An 18,859-nucleotide genomic window follows, 5' to 3' on the forward strand; every position below is an offset into this window, starting at 1 on the left:
GCCCGAAATGACGGCGCATCATGATGCGCACACACCGCGCATCATGATGACGTCAGGCTGTCAATCAACTTTGAACTTCCGATTCCGATGCCGACTTCCGATATTGAAAAAATATCGGAAGTCGGTATCGGAATTCCGATACAGCAAGTATCGGCCGATACCCGATACTTGCGGTATCGGAATGCTCAACACTACCAATGATCCATGGGAAAAAAGTATGCAAATTAGCCCTCCTCCAGAAGAAAGAAAACTGTGTCTTTACTGCCACCATTTGGAGGAGAGCTAATTTGCATCCAACTTACATAGTGATGACATTTTGTTCTCTTCATTCTCAAGATTGGTGGGGTGACAATAAAGATCAATAAAGATTGATATTGCATCACTTTATGGGTTGGTGAAACCCTTTAAAGGAAATATTTAATCAATATGACCTATGGAATTAAGATAGATATATGTGCGATAACAGTTTTGGGAAACAAGGGACAAACTTATACAGACAAGCTATAAAACATAAGAATATTTTTTTTTTTGGTTCATAATCTGTCAGTTCAATTATTAAGCAAGTACTATGTGAGCATGTAAAAATCTTATATTGTCATTGATTAGGGGGTTATTCTACAGTATATGTTGTTAAATGAATAAATTGCCAGTTGCTCTTATAAATACGCACTTTGTACATTAATAGAATTTGGCATCATTGTTCATTGTCAAAGGGCCTGACATGGCTGCTGTCTAGAAATGGTGGTTGAACATGCCCATGGCTTACCAGTACTTTGGTGGTGAGCTTGTAAGGACTGCACCGAGGCTGCCTGGTATCGAACGATGGCCAATTTGTAGTCATTGATCGCAACCAGCTTCAGTCTCTCTGTGCTTTCAATGCTGCAGAGGCAAAGCTGCCATAAGATGCAGATCGAATAGAGATGAGGGAATAGATTCAAGTGGAACTGAATTCTACAGGAATATTGCAAAAACTGGCATTTGTCAAGATGCCGAGTTTGTGTAATTTGTTTCTGTGCCGATTTAGCAAAATGGCTATTATTTTACTGTCATTTTGCTGACCATAATGGGCCATCAAAAGTTTAAAAAATATATAAAATACTTATACTCCCCTTACCATTCACCTCTCCAGCCGCTCTGCTCTTCACCATTACCTGTCCGATCCTTGCACATCTTCTTATAACCACTGCCTCTCTTCCAACTCTGATGAGGCCTAGGACATTTCCGTGCATGTACATGCAGGGTCCCGGCTCACGTCATGGAACATCCCAAGCCTCATCAGAGTCAGAAGTCCTGACCTAGCATGAGGAGGCTCTGTGATTCAGCATTTGGTGATTGTGATGAGAACATGTGCAGAGGACTGGACCGGGGACAGTGAAGAATAGAGGGGCCAGAAAGATGAGTAGTGAGCATAAGTATTTCTCTTTTAAATTTTCTACAGCTTACCTTTGTAATTCTCAGGAGTCTACCCAGACCCCAGAGCACAATAAGGGACACTCAATTTGAAAAACTTTGCTGTGAGTTAAATTTCCTTGAAAGATCCATGGAAATTGACGTTTTGAATTTTGTCAGATTTGCTCATCCCTAGCATCGAGGCATATACAGTTCTGGCCATCAGTGCACTGATGATACTGGCTTGAGGTATTGATCAAGCGCCACCCTACAGCATGAGACTGGGGAGTGGCGTGTGCCTGAAGAAGAAAGATGAAGCAAGCCATAATTGGGAACAGTCATGCATTCCTAATGCTGCAAATATTGTATGCATGGATACAAAAGAACATGGAGTGAGAGTCCAAATATTTGGTACAAACATGTATTTCTTTATTAAATATAAAGGCATATAAACAATAATAAAAACATGTATGAGAACAAAATAGTAGTATAGAGAGGGATGGGTAGAAGGACATGGGTCTCTCAATCAACAGCTAATACAGAGGTGGGAGGAGCAGTCATGGAGGATATGTAATAATTATTTCAAAAGTGGCAGTGCGTTTTGTACACAGTATATAGAATATTAGTTTAAGTGCAATAGTGGAGGACAAGAATAGCCACGTTCTTCCCACAACATGGGAGACTATGGAGTGCTCTGAAATTGTAAACTGCATCTTATACTACACTAGAAATCGCATCAGGAGTGCGGTGAAATTAACATCTGTGTATGCTGTAAAACATAGACTTCACCACTATTCCCCACGCAGGCGCAGTAACAGCTGCGCGTTACCGCACATGCGCCGGTAGAGCAGGTAGAGTGTGCAGTTGTGGCTGTTACTGCGTCTGTGCAGGAATAGCGGAGACATGTATGTCACTTGCGCAGGCGCAAGTGACACTGCCGCGGTGCCTTATGGGATTCGGGGACAGTGGCTGGAAGTCCCAACTGGCAATTATATATAGATATATGGACATATCATGATTTGCTCTTACCCATAGTTCCCCAAGAGAGACACCACAAGGACAGCCCCAACGCGCATTTCACATTGGCTTCTTCAGGAGGCCATGTTTAAAATAGTGTTCCAGCTAGGCTTAAGTAGACCCCAAAGTGGATGTGCGCACAGGTGATCCTGATGTCATGGTGCATGTGTCCCATCAGTGTCCCATCAGTCAAGCCAGAAGTTGCATCACGTCCGGCCTCCCATGACGGTGCGGGTCACAGGGAACTCTCCGATGACGTCAATGACCTGCCCGCCATGCTCCGATAGTCAAGGGGTGGGAAATATGCGCACAGATCACTTCCTGCCTGATGAGAGGAAGCGCACATCCACTACAGCAGGCACCATATTAGGAATGGCATGGTAAATGGCAAATATATATTTTTACCTCTAAACACCGGAGGGAGGACTGGATGGAGGGATTGTGTCATAACCCCCATAATGGGCGAATGAACCGTATAGTGCTATGGCCACTAAATACTGACACATAAAAGGAAGAGGTGGCATAAATAGTGAAAACCCTAATATATTTTATAAAGTGACAGTACGTATAGACATATAATTCAATTGTGAAGATGATCCAGACATAAGTACCATACACATCGCAAAGAACTACCATATGGATAAATGGACAATATTAATGCATAATTATGTACACCATACAAATATTGTATACAGGCATTACTGAACTTAGCAAATATTTCATCATCCAGTAGCAGATTTGATACATACTTTCCTATTTAATAAAAAAACTGAACTACTATAAACTGGTAAACGTGCAAAGTGTAAGAGCATGTTCACACTGGCCATTTCATAGACAAAACCCAAGAAAAAAACAAAAAAGAGCGTATACCCTACAGCAAGTGAATCAATAAAGGGTAATAGTACATGTAAATAACATAGGTTACTTCGTTAATGCTATTGTGATCAAATAAAGTAAAAGTTATCCCATCTCAACAAGGTGTATTCATCGGGACGGTCCTATCCTGTCTCTAGTATTAAGGCATCATCATGTGTCAATGTCTTTCCTGTTACTAGAATACAATTCAATTGCATCGCTTGTCATAGAATAAAACAGATTACATGGCATTTCAAATACTGTAGTTACAAGAAATTCACCCAGTAAAGATTCTGTGGTCAAAAAATTCTTACATTTATTTTTTAATACAGTGTTTCATTACTCAACTCATGAAATGGTTTGAAAAATTTATGCTGGAAAATACTGATATCTATTGATGCATTTTTAATAATAAAATTGAATTACTATTCCATTAAGGCATTCAAATATCACATACTTTCCCAGTTATTTCTGTATTTGCTGGCTAAAAATAGTGCCAAAATAATAGATAACATTTGAATGTCAATATTGCAAAATAGTCTTTGCAGGTTAAGTTTCCAATAATAGACCTTACTGATGTTTCTTCTGGAACATGATGAAAATATGTGGTTCCTAAATAAATATTTTAGTTTGATTTTATCATATTTAGATAAACTGGATACGAAAATATACAAATTGGAACCAATTATGGGTTACGTTGTGTGGTTGAGTGTGCAGGGACCTAAAAAAGCATGAGCAGAGAGAAAGCTAAAATTAGAAATGTATATTTAATTTCTGCATCATACTTGTGGAGTATTTTTTTTTTATCTATACTGAGGATTTTTTTTCTCAATGAGGTCAGTAAACTGAAACCTCCAACGAAACTTTGATTAGAAAAAAATTTACACTTGGCCTCTCTTGAAAAATCTTGTCCATGTTAATAACAGTTGAATAATTGTTTCCTTTCAGGGTTTCGGAAACATATTTTATTCTAGCTGCAGGGCTAAAGTTTCTAGTAATAAATACACAGTAGGGGAAATAAGTATTTGATCCCTTGCTGATTTTGTAAGGCTGCCCACTGACAAAGACATGAACAGTCTATAATTTTAAGGGTAGGTTAATTTTAACATTGAGAGATAGAATATCAAAAATAAAATCCAGAAAATCACATTCTATAAATTATATAAATGTATTTGCATTTTGCAGTGAGAAATAAGTATTTGATCCCTCTGGTAAACAAGACTTAATACTTGGTGGCAAAACCCTTGTTGACAAGCACAGCAGTCAGACGTTTTTTGTAGCCAATGATGAGGTTTGCGCACATGTCAGGAGGAATATTGGTCCACTCCTCTTTACAGATCATCTGAAAATCATTAAGATTTTGAGGCTGTCACTTGGCAACCCCTCTCTTTCTCCCCCTCTATTCCCCTTTCCCGCTCTATGTTCCCCTCTCTCTCTTTCACCCCTCTTTCTCCCCTCTCTCTTTCACCCCTCTCTCTCTTTCACTCCTCTTTCTCCCCCTATCACTCTACTCCCCCTCTCCTCCACCCCTCTGTCTCTCTTCCCCCTCTCTGTCTCTCTCTCCCCCACCCTCTCTCTTCCACCATCCCTTCTCTTCTCCCTCTCTAACTCCCCCCTCTCTCTTCCACCCCTCTCTCTTCCCCACCTCTTTGTCTCTCTTCCCCCTCTCTCTTCTGTCTCTCTCTCCCCCTCTCTACCTCCCCCTCGCTCTCTCTTCCCCCTCTCTGTCTCTCTACCCCTATCTTTATTTCTCTCCCCATTCTCTCTCTTCCACCACCCTCTCTCTTCCCTCTCTATCCCCCCCTCTCTTTTCCACCCCTCTCTCTCTCCCCTCTCCCTATTCCCCCTCTCTCTCTTTCACCCCTCTGTCTCTCTTCCCCCTATCTGTCTCTTCCCCGACAGAATATAGAGAGAAACTTTATATATATAAAATGTATAGTAGTAAGGTGAGCACAAATATGAAATTGTTGACCTTGGTATGTTCTCTCACGATATGTCTAAGCAGCTTCCTTGATTTCAATTAGGAGAAAGAAGGACTGGATTTTATAGAGGTTTTCTAATGAATGCAAGCCATGTAAACATGCCCTATCTGATAGGAGATGTCTTTATTAAAGGAAATGTGTCATCTGAAAATTATCTATTATCTAAATTAGATTTTTATGCTAAGTGTACTAAAACATGTATTTTTTAATTTTTCATATCACTAAATTAAAAATACATCAGAAATCTTTCAACTGTCATACTAATATTAACCTCCTGCCTCCTGTTGAGCACATGGATATTAACGGTAATTCTCTAAAGGCCCCCACACACATTAATGTTGTCAGAACCTGCCAATATTGACCAACGGTATAATGTGTATGGGGTCATCATCAGGGGAGATGTCGATCAGGCATGTACGATTTCATACTGTCAATTGCTTTTCTGTCCTGAAGACAAGACATGTCTGATGGTTTTCTCATCTCTTGGCCGAACGAGTGCTCCTATGTATTGGAGAGCCGGTTGTGATAGCTCTTGGCCGAACGATCGCTCAAAGCTTCTTTCAGCTGACAGTCATCTAATAAGTAAGGCTAACTCTACTCAGACCCTATTTGTTTTTATAGATGCTTAAAGTGAACCTGTCATCAGGATTTTGCTCAGTAACCTACAGAACGGTCAGGTTGGCTCCATTACAGTGATAAAAATGATACTTTAGTTGTTGAAATCCATCTTGTGGTTGTTGTTTAACTTAGAAAAATCCTGATAACAGGTTCTCTTTAATCTCTAATCTAAACAAGCATCATTGTGAAGGGAGGGAGCGGAGGTGAGCCGTGACATTACCTATTGTGAATGACATAGCTTATCAGAAAAACTATACTACATGTCTAACTGGAATATGAAAAAAGGACTCCAAAAATACATTTTAAACACATAATATTAAATCCCTAGGTCTTGCCTCATGACGTGCCCATAGAGACGACTCTAAATCATATACAAAAACTGGAGAAAACAAGAGTCCAAAACTATTTACATGAATGTTTATTAATGTAATAGAAGACACATAGGTGAGATACAGGACATGTATAGATAAATTAGATGGTCTAAGGGTTAATTAGCCTGAAACCATAAAAAGAGAGCACACCAGCGACCATGACTGATGAGTAGCCAAATGGAGCAATAGTATCAGGGCAAGTATAGTGCCTATCACACATAAAGTGGGAATAGTGAATGATCATATAAAAATATCGAAAAGTTAATCACAGCCTATTGCACTTTGCCCCTAAAAATAAGCTGCTGACGTAGTGGTGGAGAACGCAGTCACAGCAGGCGTAAGGCGATCACAGTCAACGTGAAATGTATATAGTTGCTGCAATATAAGCCATGGTGGCCCATAATCATATCCACTGTAGCTGCGGGCGCCACCGCAAGGGTCAGAAAATACAGCACTATGGAAAAAGCTGCAATGTGCTATCAATCAGATTTCCAAAGTCAAATTAAAGGATTTATTGCACGAAACCCACACAAAAACAGTATATCAAAGCATACCCATCATGTCACGGATAGACCGCTGGTCAGGAGACCCCAACACGCATTTTGCGGTGTAAATACCGCTTCCTCAGGGGTGTGGAAGCGGTATTTACACCACAAAACACGTGATGGGTTCTCCTGATCAGCGGTCTATCCATGACATGATGGGTATGCTTTGATATACTGTTTTTGTGTGGGTTTCATGCAATATATCCTTTAATTTGACTTTAGTAATCTGATTGCTAGCACATTGCAGCTTTTTCCATAGTGCTGTATTTTCTGACCCTTGCGGTGGCGCCCGCAGCTACAGTGGATATGATTACGGGCCACCATGGCTTATATTGCAGCAACTATATACATTTCACATTGACTGTGATCGCCTTACGCCTGCTGTGACTGCGTTCTCCACCACTACGTCAGCAGCTTATTTTTAGGGGCAAAGTGCAATAGGCTGTGATTAACTTTTTGATATTTTTTATATGATCATTCACTATTCCCACTTTATGTGTGATAGGCACTATACTTGCCCTGATACTATTGCTCCATTTGGCTACTCATCAGTCATGGTCACTGGTCTGCTCTCTTTTTATGGTTTCAGGCTAATTAACCCTTAGACCATCTAATTTATCTATACATGTCCTGTATCTCACCTATGTGTCTTCTATTACATTAATAAACATTCATGTAAATAGTTTTGGACTCTTGTTTTCTCCAGTTTTTGTATGTCTAACTGGAGGTATTTTTACTAATATTATTATTACACTTACTACATATTGGCATAGTGTATTAGAGATAGGAATACCCCTTTAACATAAAAAGCAGATTTAAATATTAGATAATTTTCTATTAATACATTCCAATTTATCTTCCTGATCCTTTATTTTCCTAGTAGATTTAAAAAGGAGATTTCTCCCACTTTTTATACCACTTATCCTCTCAAAACATGTTAAATGCTGGCTACATTATGCATTTAAGAACTAACAGCAGTGACTAGAGCTGAGGTCTGATTGAGGCCCATAACTTTTTGAATGCCGCTGTCAGTATGACATTGGCATTTAAATGGCGCGATTGCCAGTGCTCACCGGCATTAGCTGCCTTGGTCCCCTCTGATGCTATCGTGGGGTCATGATGAATTACCATGGCAGCTGGGAACCTGCTGAAGGCCGCCTCTGCTGCCATCTTTGTCCTCCTGTGAAGCTAAGCCACAAGGTCATCTTCACAGAAACCGTGATTATTATTATACTAGCTGAAGAGCCCTGCGCTGCCCGGGCATAGTAACTAACTGTGGTTAGTTATAGCAAATTAAAATTATCCTCCATCCCATAGTCCCATGCCCATATACCCATCATACATATCCACGATCCCATAGACCCGTGCCCATATACCCATCATACATATCCTCCATCCCATAGTCAAGTGCCCATATACCCATCACACATCCTCCATCCCATAGTCCCATGCCCATATACCCATCACACATCCTCCATCCCATAGTCCCATGCCCATATACTCATCATACATATTCGCCATCCCATAGTCGAGTGCCCATATACCATCACACATCCTTCATCTCATAGTCCCATGCCCATATATCCATCATACATATCCTCCATCCCATAGTCCCGTGCCCATATACCCATCATACATATCTGCCATCCCATAGTCCCATGCCCATATACCCATCATACTTATCCTCCATCCCATAGTCCAGTGCCCATATACCCATCACACATCCTCCATCCCATAGTCCCGTGCCCATATACCCATCATACATATCCTCCATCCCATAGTCCAGTGCCCATATACCCATCACACATCCTCCATCCCATAGTCAACCGTTATGTCATCATAATGAGCGGCGGGGCTTGCAACCTATGATGACATCAGCATCGCCATGGCAACCATTATGACATCATAATGAGGGGCGGGGCTTGATACACACACACTTTTTCCCCATTATGTAGATATGGGCAAAATTGTTTGGTGAATTGGAACACGCAGGGTTAAAATTTCGCCTCACAACATAGCCTAGGACACTCTCGGGGTCCAGACGTGTGACTGTGCCAAATTTTGTGGCTGTAACTGCGACGGTGCGGATGCCAATCCTGGACATACACACATACATACATACATACATTCCTTTTGGAAGTGCATTGAGCAGCAAGGTGGTGTGCTGGTAAAAGGGGGAAAAAAAAAACAAAAAAAAAAAACTCTTTTAAATCTTCTGCCTGAGCGAGTGTGAGCGAGCTGAGTGTGACCTGAGCGTAAGTGCGAACTGTGGTAAGTGTGTGACTTGAGAGTCAGTGACTTTGGATTCAGGGAGTTTCCAAGGGAGGTCTTACTGAATTGCTGTTATATTATATTAATACTTTTTTTTTATTTTTTTTTTAATTTATTTTTGCTTATCTTATTGTCTGGTGCAATCCCCATTAGGATGTGCTCCACTATTGCCAATGCCATCCAGTGCACGTCTTGCCGCATGTATGAAATCCTTGAACAGCCGGTCGAGGGTGCATACTGCTGTGCGAGATGTGAGCACGTTGTGCATTTGGAAGCCCAGATACTGGATCTAAATGTGCAGCTGGCAACACTGAGATCCATAGGCAATATGGAAAGGAGTCTTCTGCTCACTGAGCAGACGCTCAATGGGATAGATGAGGGGGGGGATGCTAGGTTGGAGCTGCAGGACAATGAAGCAGCAAGCTGGGTGACAGTTAGAAGGCGGGGTAGAGGGAAGAGCACCAGGGAGGCTAGTCCTGATCTGGCACACCCCAATAAGTTTGCTAAGTTGGCAGATGAGGGGAGTGTTAGTGCAGGAGTAGCACTGCTGCAGCAAGGCATGTCCTCTGAAAGCCGGAGGAGTGTCTGCTCCAGTAAGGGGGGAAATAGGAGAGCAGGGCAGGCCAGACAGGTTCTGGTAGTGGGAGACTCAATTATTAGGGGAACAGATAGGGCAATCTGTCACAAAGACAGGGATCGTCGAATGGTGTGCTGCCTACCTGGTGCTCGAGTCCGACACATCGCTGATCGGGTTGACAGATTAATAATTTAAGAAAGAATAGAGGTACAGAGAGATACATAAAGTGCATGTATACTAATGCCAGAAGCCTTGCTAACAAGATGGAGGAATTGGAGTTAATGTTGTTGGAACATAATTATGACATGGTGGGGATATCTGAGACATGGCTGGACGAGAGCCATGACTGGGCGGTTAATTTACAGGGCTATAGCCTGTTCAGAAATGACCGAACAAATACTTGAGGGGGAGGTGTGTGTTTATATGTAAAATCATCCTTAAAACCCATCCTTCGTGATAATATATATGAGTCTAATGAAAATGTAGAGTCCCTGTGGGTGGAGATAAGGGGAGGGGGGAAAAATAATAAATTACTGATAGGGGTTTGTTATAAATCTCCAAAAATAATGGAAGCAACGGAGAATATCCTCATAAAGCAAATAGATGAAGCTGCGACTCAAGGAGAAGTCATTATTATGGGGGACTTCAACTACCCTGAAATACATTGGGGAACCGAAACCTGCAGTTCCAGCAAAGGTAATAGGTTTTTGACTACTATGAGAGACAATTACCTTTCACAACTGGTTCAGGACCCAACAATAGGGGGGGCACTGCTAGACCTAATATTAACCAACAGGCCAGACCGCATATCAAATGTAAGGGTTGGGGGTCACTTGGGTAATAGTGATCACAAATTAATAAGTTTTCATGTATCCTTTAATAAGATGTGTAGTAGAGGGGTTACAAGGACACTAAACTTCAGGAAAGCAAATTTCCAACGGATGAGAGATGATCTTGGTGGAATTAGCTGGGACGATATCCTGAGACATAAAAATACACAAAGAAAATGGGAGACGTTTATTAGCATTCTGAATAGGACCTGTGCACAGTATATACCGTATGGGAATAAACATGCTAGAAATAGGCGGAAACCACTATGGCTAAATAGAGCTGTAAGGGGCGCAATAAGAGATAAAAATAAAGCATTTAGAGAATTAAAGCAAGTAGGTAGTGATGAGGCATTAAATAAATACAGAAAATTAAATAAATTCTGTAAAAAGCAAATCAAGACGGCAAAGATTGAGACAGAGAGACTCATTGCCAGAGAAAGTAAAAATAATCCCAAAATATTCTTTAACTATATAAATAGTAAGAAGCTAAAAAATGATAGTGTTGGTCCCCTTAAAAATAGTCTGGGTGAAATGGTGGATGAGGATGAGGAAAAAGGCAATATGCTAAATGACTTTTTTTCAACAGTATTTACACAAGAAAATCCCATGATGGATAACGTGATCAGGGATAAAAATTCTCCGTTAAATGTCACCTGCTTAACCCAGCAGGAAGTATGGCGGCGTCTAAAAATCACTAAAATTGACAAATCCCCGGGCCCGGATGGGATACACCCCCGAATACTGCAGGAATTAAGCACAGTCATAGATAGACCATTATTTTTAATCTTTAAAGATTCCATAAGAACAGGGTCTGTACCACAGGACTGGCGTATAGCAAATGTGGTGCCAATATTTAAAAAGGGGACAAAAACTGAACTTGGAAATTATAGGCCAGTAAGTTTAACCTCAACTGTGGGTAAAATCCTGGAGGGTTTTCTAAGAGATACTATACTGGAGTATCTGGAGAAGAATAACCTTATGACCCAATATCAACATGGGTTTACAAGGGACCGTTCCTGTCAGACTAATCTGATAAGCTTTTATGAAGGGGTAAGTTCCGGACTGGACCAAGGGAATGCAGTGGACATGGTGTACATGGACTTTTCAAAAGCTTTTGATACGGTGCCACACAAAAGGTTGATACATAAAATGAGAACAATGGGGATAGGGGAAAATATGTGTAGGTGGGTTAAGAGCTGGCTCAGGGATAGGAAACAAAGGGTGGTTATTAATGGAGCACACTCGGACTGGGTCACAGTTAGCAGTGGGGTACCACAGGGGTCAGTTTTGGGCCCGCTTCTTTTTAACATATTTATTAATGACCTTGTGGGGGGCATAGAGAGTAGAATTTCAATATTTGCAGATGACACTAAACTCTGCAGGGTAATCAATACAGAGGAGGACAATTTTATATTACAGGAGGATTTATGTAAACTAGAAGCTTGGGCTGATAAATGGCAAATGAGCTTTAATGGGGTTAAATGTAAGATCATGCACTTGGGTAGAACGAACAAGATGTATAATTATGTGCTTAATTGTAAAACACTGGGCAAAACTGTCATTGAAAAAGACCTGGGTGTATGGGTGGACGACAAACTCACATTTAGCGGCCAGTGTCAGGCAGCTGCTGCAAAGGCAAATAAAATAATGTGATGCATTAAAAGAGGCATAGATGCTCATGAGGAGAACATAATTTTACCTCTATATAAGTCACTAGTGCGACCACACTTAGAATATTGTGTACAGTTCTGGTCTCCGGTGTATAAGAAAGACATAGCTGAACTGGTGCGGGTGCAGAGAAGAGCGACCAAGGTTATTAGGGAACTAGGGGGTCTGCAATACCAAGACAGGTTATTACACTTGGGGTTATTTAGTTTGGAGAATCGAAGGCTTAGGGGTGATCTTATTACAATGTATAAATATATGCGGGGACAATACCAAGACCTTTCTAATGATCTTTTTACTCTTAGACCTATGACGGGGACAAGGGGGCATCCTCTACGTCTGGAGGAAAGAAGGTTTAAGCATACTCACAGACGCGGATTCTTTACTGTAAGAGCAGTGAGACTATGGAACTCTCTGCCATATGATGTTGCAATGAGTGATTCCCTACTAAAATTTAAGAAGGGACTGGATGCCTTTCTTGGAAAGTATAATATTACAGGGTATATACACTAGTTACCTTAATATTGCGTTGATCCAGGGAGCTAGTCTGATTGCCGTATGTGGAGTCGGGAAGGAATTTTTTTCCCCAATGTGAAGCTTACTGTTGCCACATGGGTTTTTTTTTGCCTTCCTCTGGATCAACATGTTAGGGCAAGTTAGGATAGGATATGGGTTGAACTAGATGGACTTAAAGTCTCCCTTCAACCTTAATAACTATGTTACTATGTTACTATGTTACATGCTTGAGCTTTATATATTAGATGTACAGGACTGTGCCGGTGTAATGAGCGATGCAGCAGTGATGCCTTTAATGGCTGTAATGTGCCTGTTCAATAAGAGATGCGGCCGTGTTGCCGCGACGACTAAGCAACTGTCGCTGATTGGTCGCGGCAGTTAGGCCATGACCAATCAGCGACGCAGGATTTCAGTTACAGACAGACATGATAAGACAATTATATATATATAGATACTGAAGTCAGTATATACTATAAGAGATCAAGCAATTGCAGACGAATATTCTCTAAGGGGAATCAAAACTAATAGAAAGAAAAAAATATATGTACCTCGTGGGCAGAAACCTTTCTCTTCCTGTATCAGTCGGTGAGTCATTTTGTTCAAGGTTATTTTACTTGTTTTCTATTATGTATACCCGTTTTCACATGTAAAGTGCCATGGAATAAATGGAGCTATAAAGATTAATTAAATAATATTAATAATATGTATAATGTGCAAATATACATGTGTGTATATATATATATATATATATATACAGTTTTAGCCAGAGGTTTACATTCACTTTATTAAAAGACACATATGCATGTTTTTCTTAATATCTGACATGAAATCAGAATAAATCTTTCCCGCCTTAGGTCAATCAGGATTACCATAATTATTAATATTTGCCAAATGCCAGAATAATGTGAGAGAATGTTTTAAGGCATTTTTATTAGTTACTGCAAAGTCAAAAGTTTACATACACTAAGGTTACTATGCCTTTAAACAATTCTGAGTAAGGAAAAACACCGTATGCACTACTTAAGAGGATGCACAAGTAGGTCCCCACACCTTGTGTATAAATAAAGAACTTGGCACTCAACTTCAGGAATAATTATAGTGTAATTTGATGCAGCCAAAATAATGCATTTCAGCCAGTCATGGCCTTCATCAGTTGCATTGATGACATGATGGGAAAGTCCAGCCATCAAACCGCTCAGGAAGGTGATGGGTTCTGTGTCCCAAAGATGAACGTGCTTTGGTCCATCATGTGCATATCAACCCAAGGACAAAAGCAAAAGACCTTGTGAAGATGATGGCGGAAGCTGGTAAGATTGTGCCAATATCCACAGTGAAATGACTACTGTATCAACATGGACTGAAAGGCCACTCTGCCAGGAAGAAACCATTACTCCAAAAGAAACTTAAAAAAACAGATTAATGTTTGCAAAATCACACAGGAACAAAGACCTTAATTTTTGGAGACATGTCCTGTGGTCTGATGAAACTAAAATTTAACTTTTTGGACATAATGACCATCGCTAAGTTTGGAGGAAAAAGGTAGATGCTTGGAAGCCTAAGAACACCATCCCAACTGTGAAACACGGGGGTGGCAGCAACATTTTGTGGGGTTGTTTTGCTGCAGGAGGGACCGGGGCACTTCACAATATAGATGGCATTATGATAAAAGAATATTATGTGGCAATACTGAAGCAACATTTCAAGACATCAGCCAGAAAGTTAAAGCATGAGTGGAAATGGGTCTTCCAAATGGACAATGAACCAAAGCATACTGCCAAAATGGTAACAAAGTGGCTTAAGGATAACAAAGTCAATGTTTGGAGTGGCCATACCAAAACCCTAATCTCAATCCTATTGAAAATTTACGGGCAAAGCTGAAAAGGCAGGTGCAAGCAAGGCGACCTACAATCCTGGATAAGTTGCACCAGTTTTGTTAGGAGGAATGGGCCAAATTCCAGCAAACTATTGTGAGATGCTTGTGGAAGGATATCCCAAATGTTTGACCATCATTAAGTTTATAATTCAAATTGCATTCCTTTTCCTTCATTACAAATCAATGGAATAAAAACATAAGAAATAATAAATTTAGTATCTCCACATTGTAAAAGTCCAGTATAAATATAAAATTAAGGCACATGGTAGGCATGACAGAATTGCACTTTTTGTCACCACACCTTAACACAAAAATTCACTAATTAGTGAACAAAACGTTATATGTACTCCAAATTGAAATCAGGAAAACTCTCAGCTTGCCACACAAAAATCAAGTTCTCCAGTATAACTATCAATGTAAAAATATAATCTCAGGAAATGACACAAACCAAATTAAAAAAAAAAAAAAAACTTCTAATTTTTTTATTTCTTTAGTTAAATAAAAAAAAATAAAAGTTTGGTTTCGTTGTAATCATACTGACCTAGAGAACAATGCTGCAATATCAATTATTATCTGGGATTAGTGCATAAGTCACCCTATGATTTGTATAAATTAGTGCTTTGCCTGGTAACACCATTTTAACAGAATATTTTATTATTTAGGTTCGGTTCATGTTTGGATGGGTCTGATGATAGTGGTATCATGGCATTCTCTGGCAAGCGATAAGATGCTGGAAGATTTTTGCATTGGAGAAACTCAGGTAATATTTTGAGAATGTATTTGTACTTTCTATTTGTTCTAGATTCAGTTTTCACTTTTTATTTTGTAAGCATTTCCAGTTATTCTCAAGAGTAATTTCAAGGTCTCTTTTGAAAAATGTTAAAGAAAGGCAAATATTGAACTTGCTAGGGCTTGGCCACAGCAGGAATTTTCTGATAATTATATCAGGATATAAGTCAGGATAACAATATCTATCTCTACTAGAAACATTGCTAGGTGATAGAAAAGCAAGAGTTCCACTGTAGAAAGCAAACTATAGTGTCATCCCTTTAGGCTACATTTAGGCTGTGTGCCTACGTTGCGTTTTTTTAGCATTTCCGCCGCAGCGGAAACGCTTAAAAAACGCATCCCCATGCAATCCTATGGGATTCCGCAGTTGCTGTGTCAATGCTGCGGATTTTACCACTGCGGAATCACATAGCGGTAAAATCTGCAGCATGTCCTTTATTTCTGTGGAATTGCGGTGATTCTGCCACCATAGGATTGCATTGAAATGCTCACTTTACGCATGTGCCTATGCCCACCGTGCGTAAACTGAGCACTTCATTTGCGGATGGTACCCAGGGTCTGGAGGAGAAGTTACTCTTCTCTATGCCCTGGGTACCATAATCCTGTAAAAAATAGAATTAAAATAAAAAATAGGGATATACTCACTTTCTGATGGCCCCTGGAGTACTCCCAGCTCCAAACGGTGCTGGCGGCATCTTCCGTTCCCAGGGCTGCATTGCGAGAATCACCCCAGATGATGTCGCGGTCACACGACCGTGACGTCACAAAGGTCCTTTGCACAAAGCATCCCTGGGAACGGAACGTATCAGGAGCGCCGCTGAGAAGATCAGGGGCCGTCAGAAGGTGAGAATACCATATTTTTAATTTTTTTAATTATTTTTAGCATTGGAAAAGCGCAAGCATTCTGCAAGCTAAAAACGCTTGCAAAAGGCTTGTGCTTTGTGGGAAAACGCATGCGTATTCCGCATGCGTTTTAACCGCAGCAGGGAGTTGCAGAAATGCTGCAGACATTTCTGCAGCATTTCTGCAACGTGGGCACATAGTCTTACACTGCTTCGGTTATAAACAGGTGGATTCTAATGACAATAGGAGGTTTTGGGTTTGAATCAACATTTGGATTATTTCCATCAATGCTAATAGGAAACAGGTCTAATAGTGAAGTACATTTTGGATCATACAGATGAACTGCACTCATATGTCCAGATTCTTTTCATGGACTTTAGCTCAGCGTTCAATACCATTGATCCGAATTTACTTCATAAGAAAATGGTAGCTCTTGGAGTCCCTCTCAACTTATGCTTGTGGATTTATAACTTCCTGACAGCCAGGATACAGAGTGTAAAAGTTGGACCATTCACTTCGGACACCTTGGTCACAAACATCGGGGCACCTCAGGGGTGTGTTTAGTCCCCATTACTGTTTTCTCTCTATACGAATGATTGCATCTCTTCAGCAGACTCAGTAAAAATCTTGAAATTTGCCGATGATATGACACTGATTGGTCTCATCAGGGGAAATGCTGAAGACTTGTATCGGAGTGAGGTGGAAAGAATATGTGACTGGTGTAAAGCCAATAATCTTGTACTCAACACTAAAAAAACTGCTGAGATGGCTGTGGATTTTAGGAAAGATCAACATGAGATACTTCCAATCTACATCCATGACGAAGTGGTTCTTAGGGTCACAGAGACCAAATTCCATGGTGTTATCATCTCTCATGATCTTAAATGGGGGAAAAATGTGGATGCTGTTATAAGAAAAGCACAACAGAGGATGTTCTTCCTGCGTCAGCTGAAAAGATATGGTTTGTCTAAGAATCTGCTGATCTTATTCTTTAATGCTGTCATCAGATCTGTGATTTGTTCCTCTCTGATAGTCTGGTATGGGGGAGCCACTGCGCATGACAAACTCCGCTTACAAAGGACTTTCGGAACAGCAGAAAGAATTATAGGTTCCCCCCTGCCTAAAATCCAGGATCTTTATGATAAGAGTATTCGATCCCACGCATTGAAAATTTCATCCGATCCCTCTCACCCGGGACACTCCTCATTCCAACTACTCCCTTCAGGACGTCGCTTCAGAGTCCCCAAATGCAGCACCAACCGCCATATGAACAGCTTCTATCCACTCTCTGTTCAACAATTAAATCATCATGTGTAGACTATATACTGTATCTGTCTTGCTAGATGTTACTTGTTGTATCTGTTGTTATATATTATGTTGCCTCTTTGCCACAAAGAATTCCTTGTATATATGTAATATGTACTTGGCGATAATAAATTTGATTGATTTGATTGACTGATCATAGAGTCAGGGTCAGACATAACATTGGTACAATAAAGGGGGCCAAAGGGTAACATGACCCACTTCCACCTTCAAAACAGTTAGCAGCTTTTGTCACAGACACAAAGAAGGGTCCATATACTATTTTTGCACAGGAACCCTTTTTTATCTGTGTCCACCGCTGTGCAGAGTCCAAGGCCAGCCATAGTTTCCCACTATACAGAGATAATTATATTTCCTGCCATATAGAAAAATTGTAAAATCCTTAAAAACATCTCCAGAGAAGGGACATATCACCTTAATATTGAATATATGGGATTAATTATAATAGGGGAAGTGAGAAAGAGTTGACACTTTAACCTCCATTGAAGTTTTACCTCCTGCCATGAACAGGTAATTATCACAGGGGATTTGATGAGAACCAGTCAACAAACCTAATATTCATTTACTAAGCAACAAAGAAGTGCAGGGGCTTCATCTGTTTATAGGAATTCGCTTCCTCTGTTCAAAGGAGCTATTTCAGATGCTCTGGGGTTTACATCCATCTAATATTTAGGGGAGATATATTTTCATCGTTATAGAGAAGGGAAAAATCTAACACATTCACTCATATCACTGTTAGGACAGCCATAAAAGTTCAACCTAATATCGGTCAGAAGAATGATGTTATCCATGCCATGTTTACCATCTATAGAAATGTAAAATCAGGGTAGAGAACATGATAGGAAACATGACCACGATATCTCTTGCCTGTTACCTTCAAGGGCAAAGATATCCTGAAAGTTGGGGATCTCATAAACTTCATAAAATACCTAGCACATCCCACAACCAAAGCAAGGGAATTGTGCATTATGATGAGCTATTGGTCAGCAAAGGGCCCATATATTGTTCTTGCACTGGAGCCCTTTTCTCTCTGTGTCCGCCAGTGCGTAGACTGTAGATCAGGATCACTATGTGAACTTATACTTACTGAACAGCAGCAAACAAAGGTAAAAAAAACCCTGCAGATACAGTTTACCAAGATGTAAGAGAAAAAAGTTACCAAAATAGCAAAATTATCATTTCCAAAATTCCCATATCATAGCAGTCACAATTCTAAACATTCACATAGGAAATTGTCTCATTAGAAAAACACATCTAGCAAATCAGTTAAGGGTTAAGTCAGAAAGTTTCCTTCTCACCCATCGCTCCTGCTTGCTTTTACTGTACTCACAGATTGTGTTTATTTATTTGCATAACTGTCATTTTAAGCTTCCTAATTATGAAGACAATTGTGTG

At 40.3% G+C, this 18,859-nt stretch overlaps 1 long non-coding RNA gene across 2 annotated transcripts in view; it reads left to right on the forward strand.

Annotated features, from left to right (window-relative positions):
• The window catches only part of LOC141081687 (uncharacterized), a 378,204-nt gene that overhangs the window by 328,474 nt on the left and 30,871 nt on the right, over positions 1–18,859 (forward strand). For both annotated transcript variants that reach the window (XR_012229975.1, XR_012229969.1), the window contains one exon: positions 15,172–15,269. This is a non-coding gene — a long non-coding RNA (uncharacterized lncRNA). The remainder of the gene's footprint in view (positions 1–15,171; positions 15,270–18,859) is intronic.

Source organism: Dendrobates tinctorius, unplaced genomic scaffold, assembly GCF_039654945.1.
Source record: "Dendrobates tinctorius isolate UK_male_01 unplaced genomic scaffold, ASM3965494v1 ptg000004l, whole genome shotgun sequence".
NCBI lineage: Eukaryota > Metazoa > Chordata > Amphibia > Anura > Dendrobatidae > Dendrobates > Dendrobates tinctorius.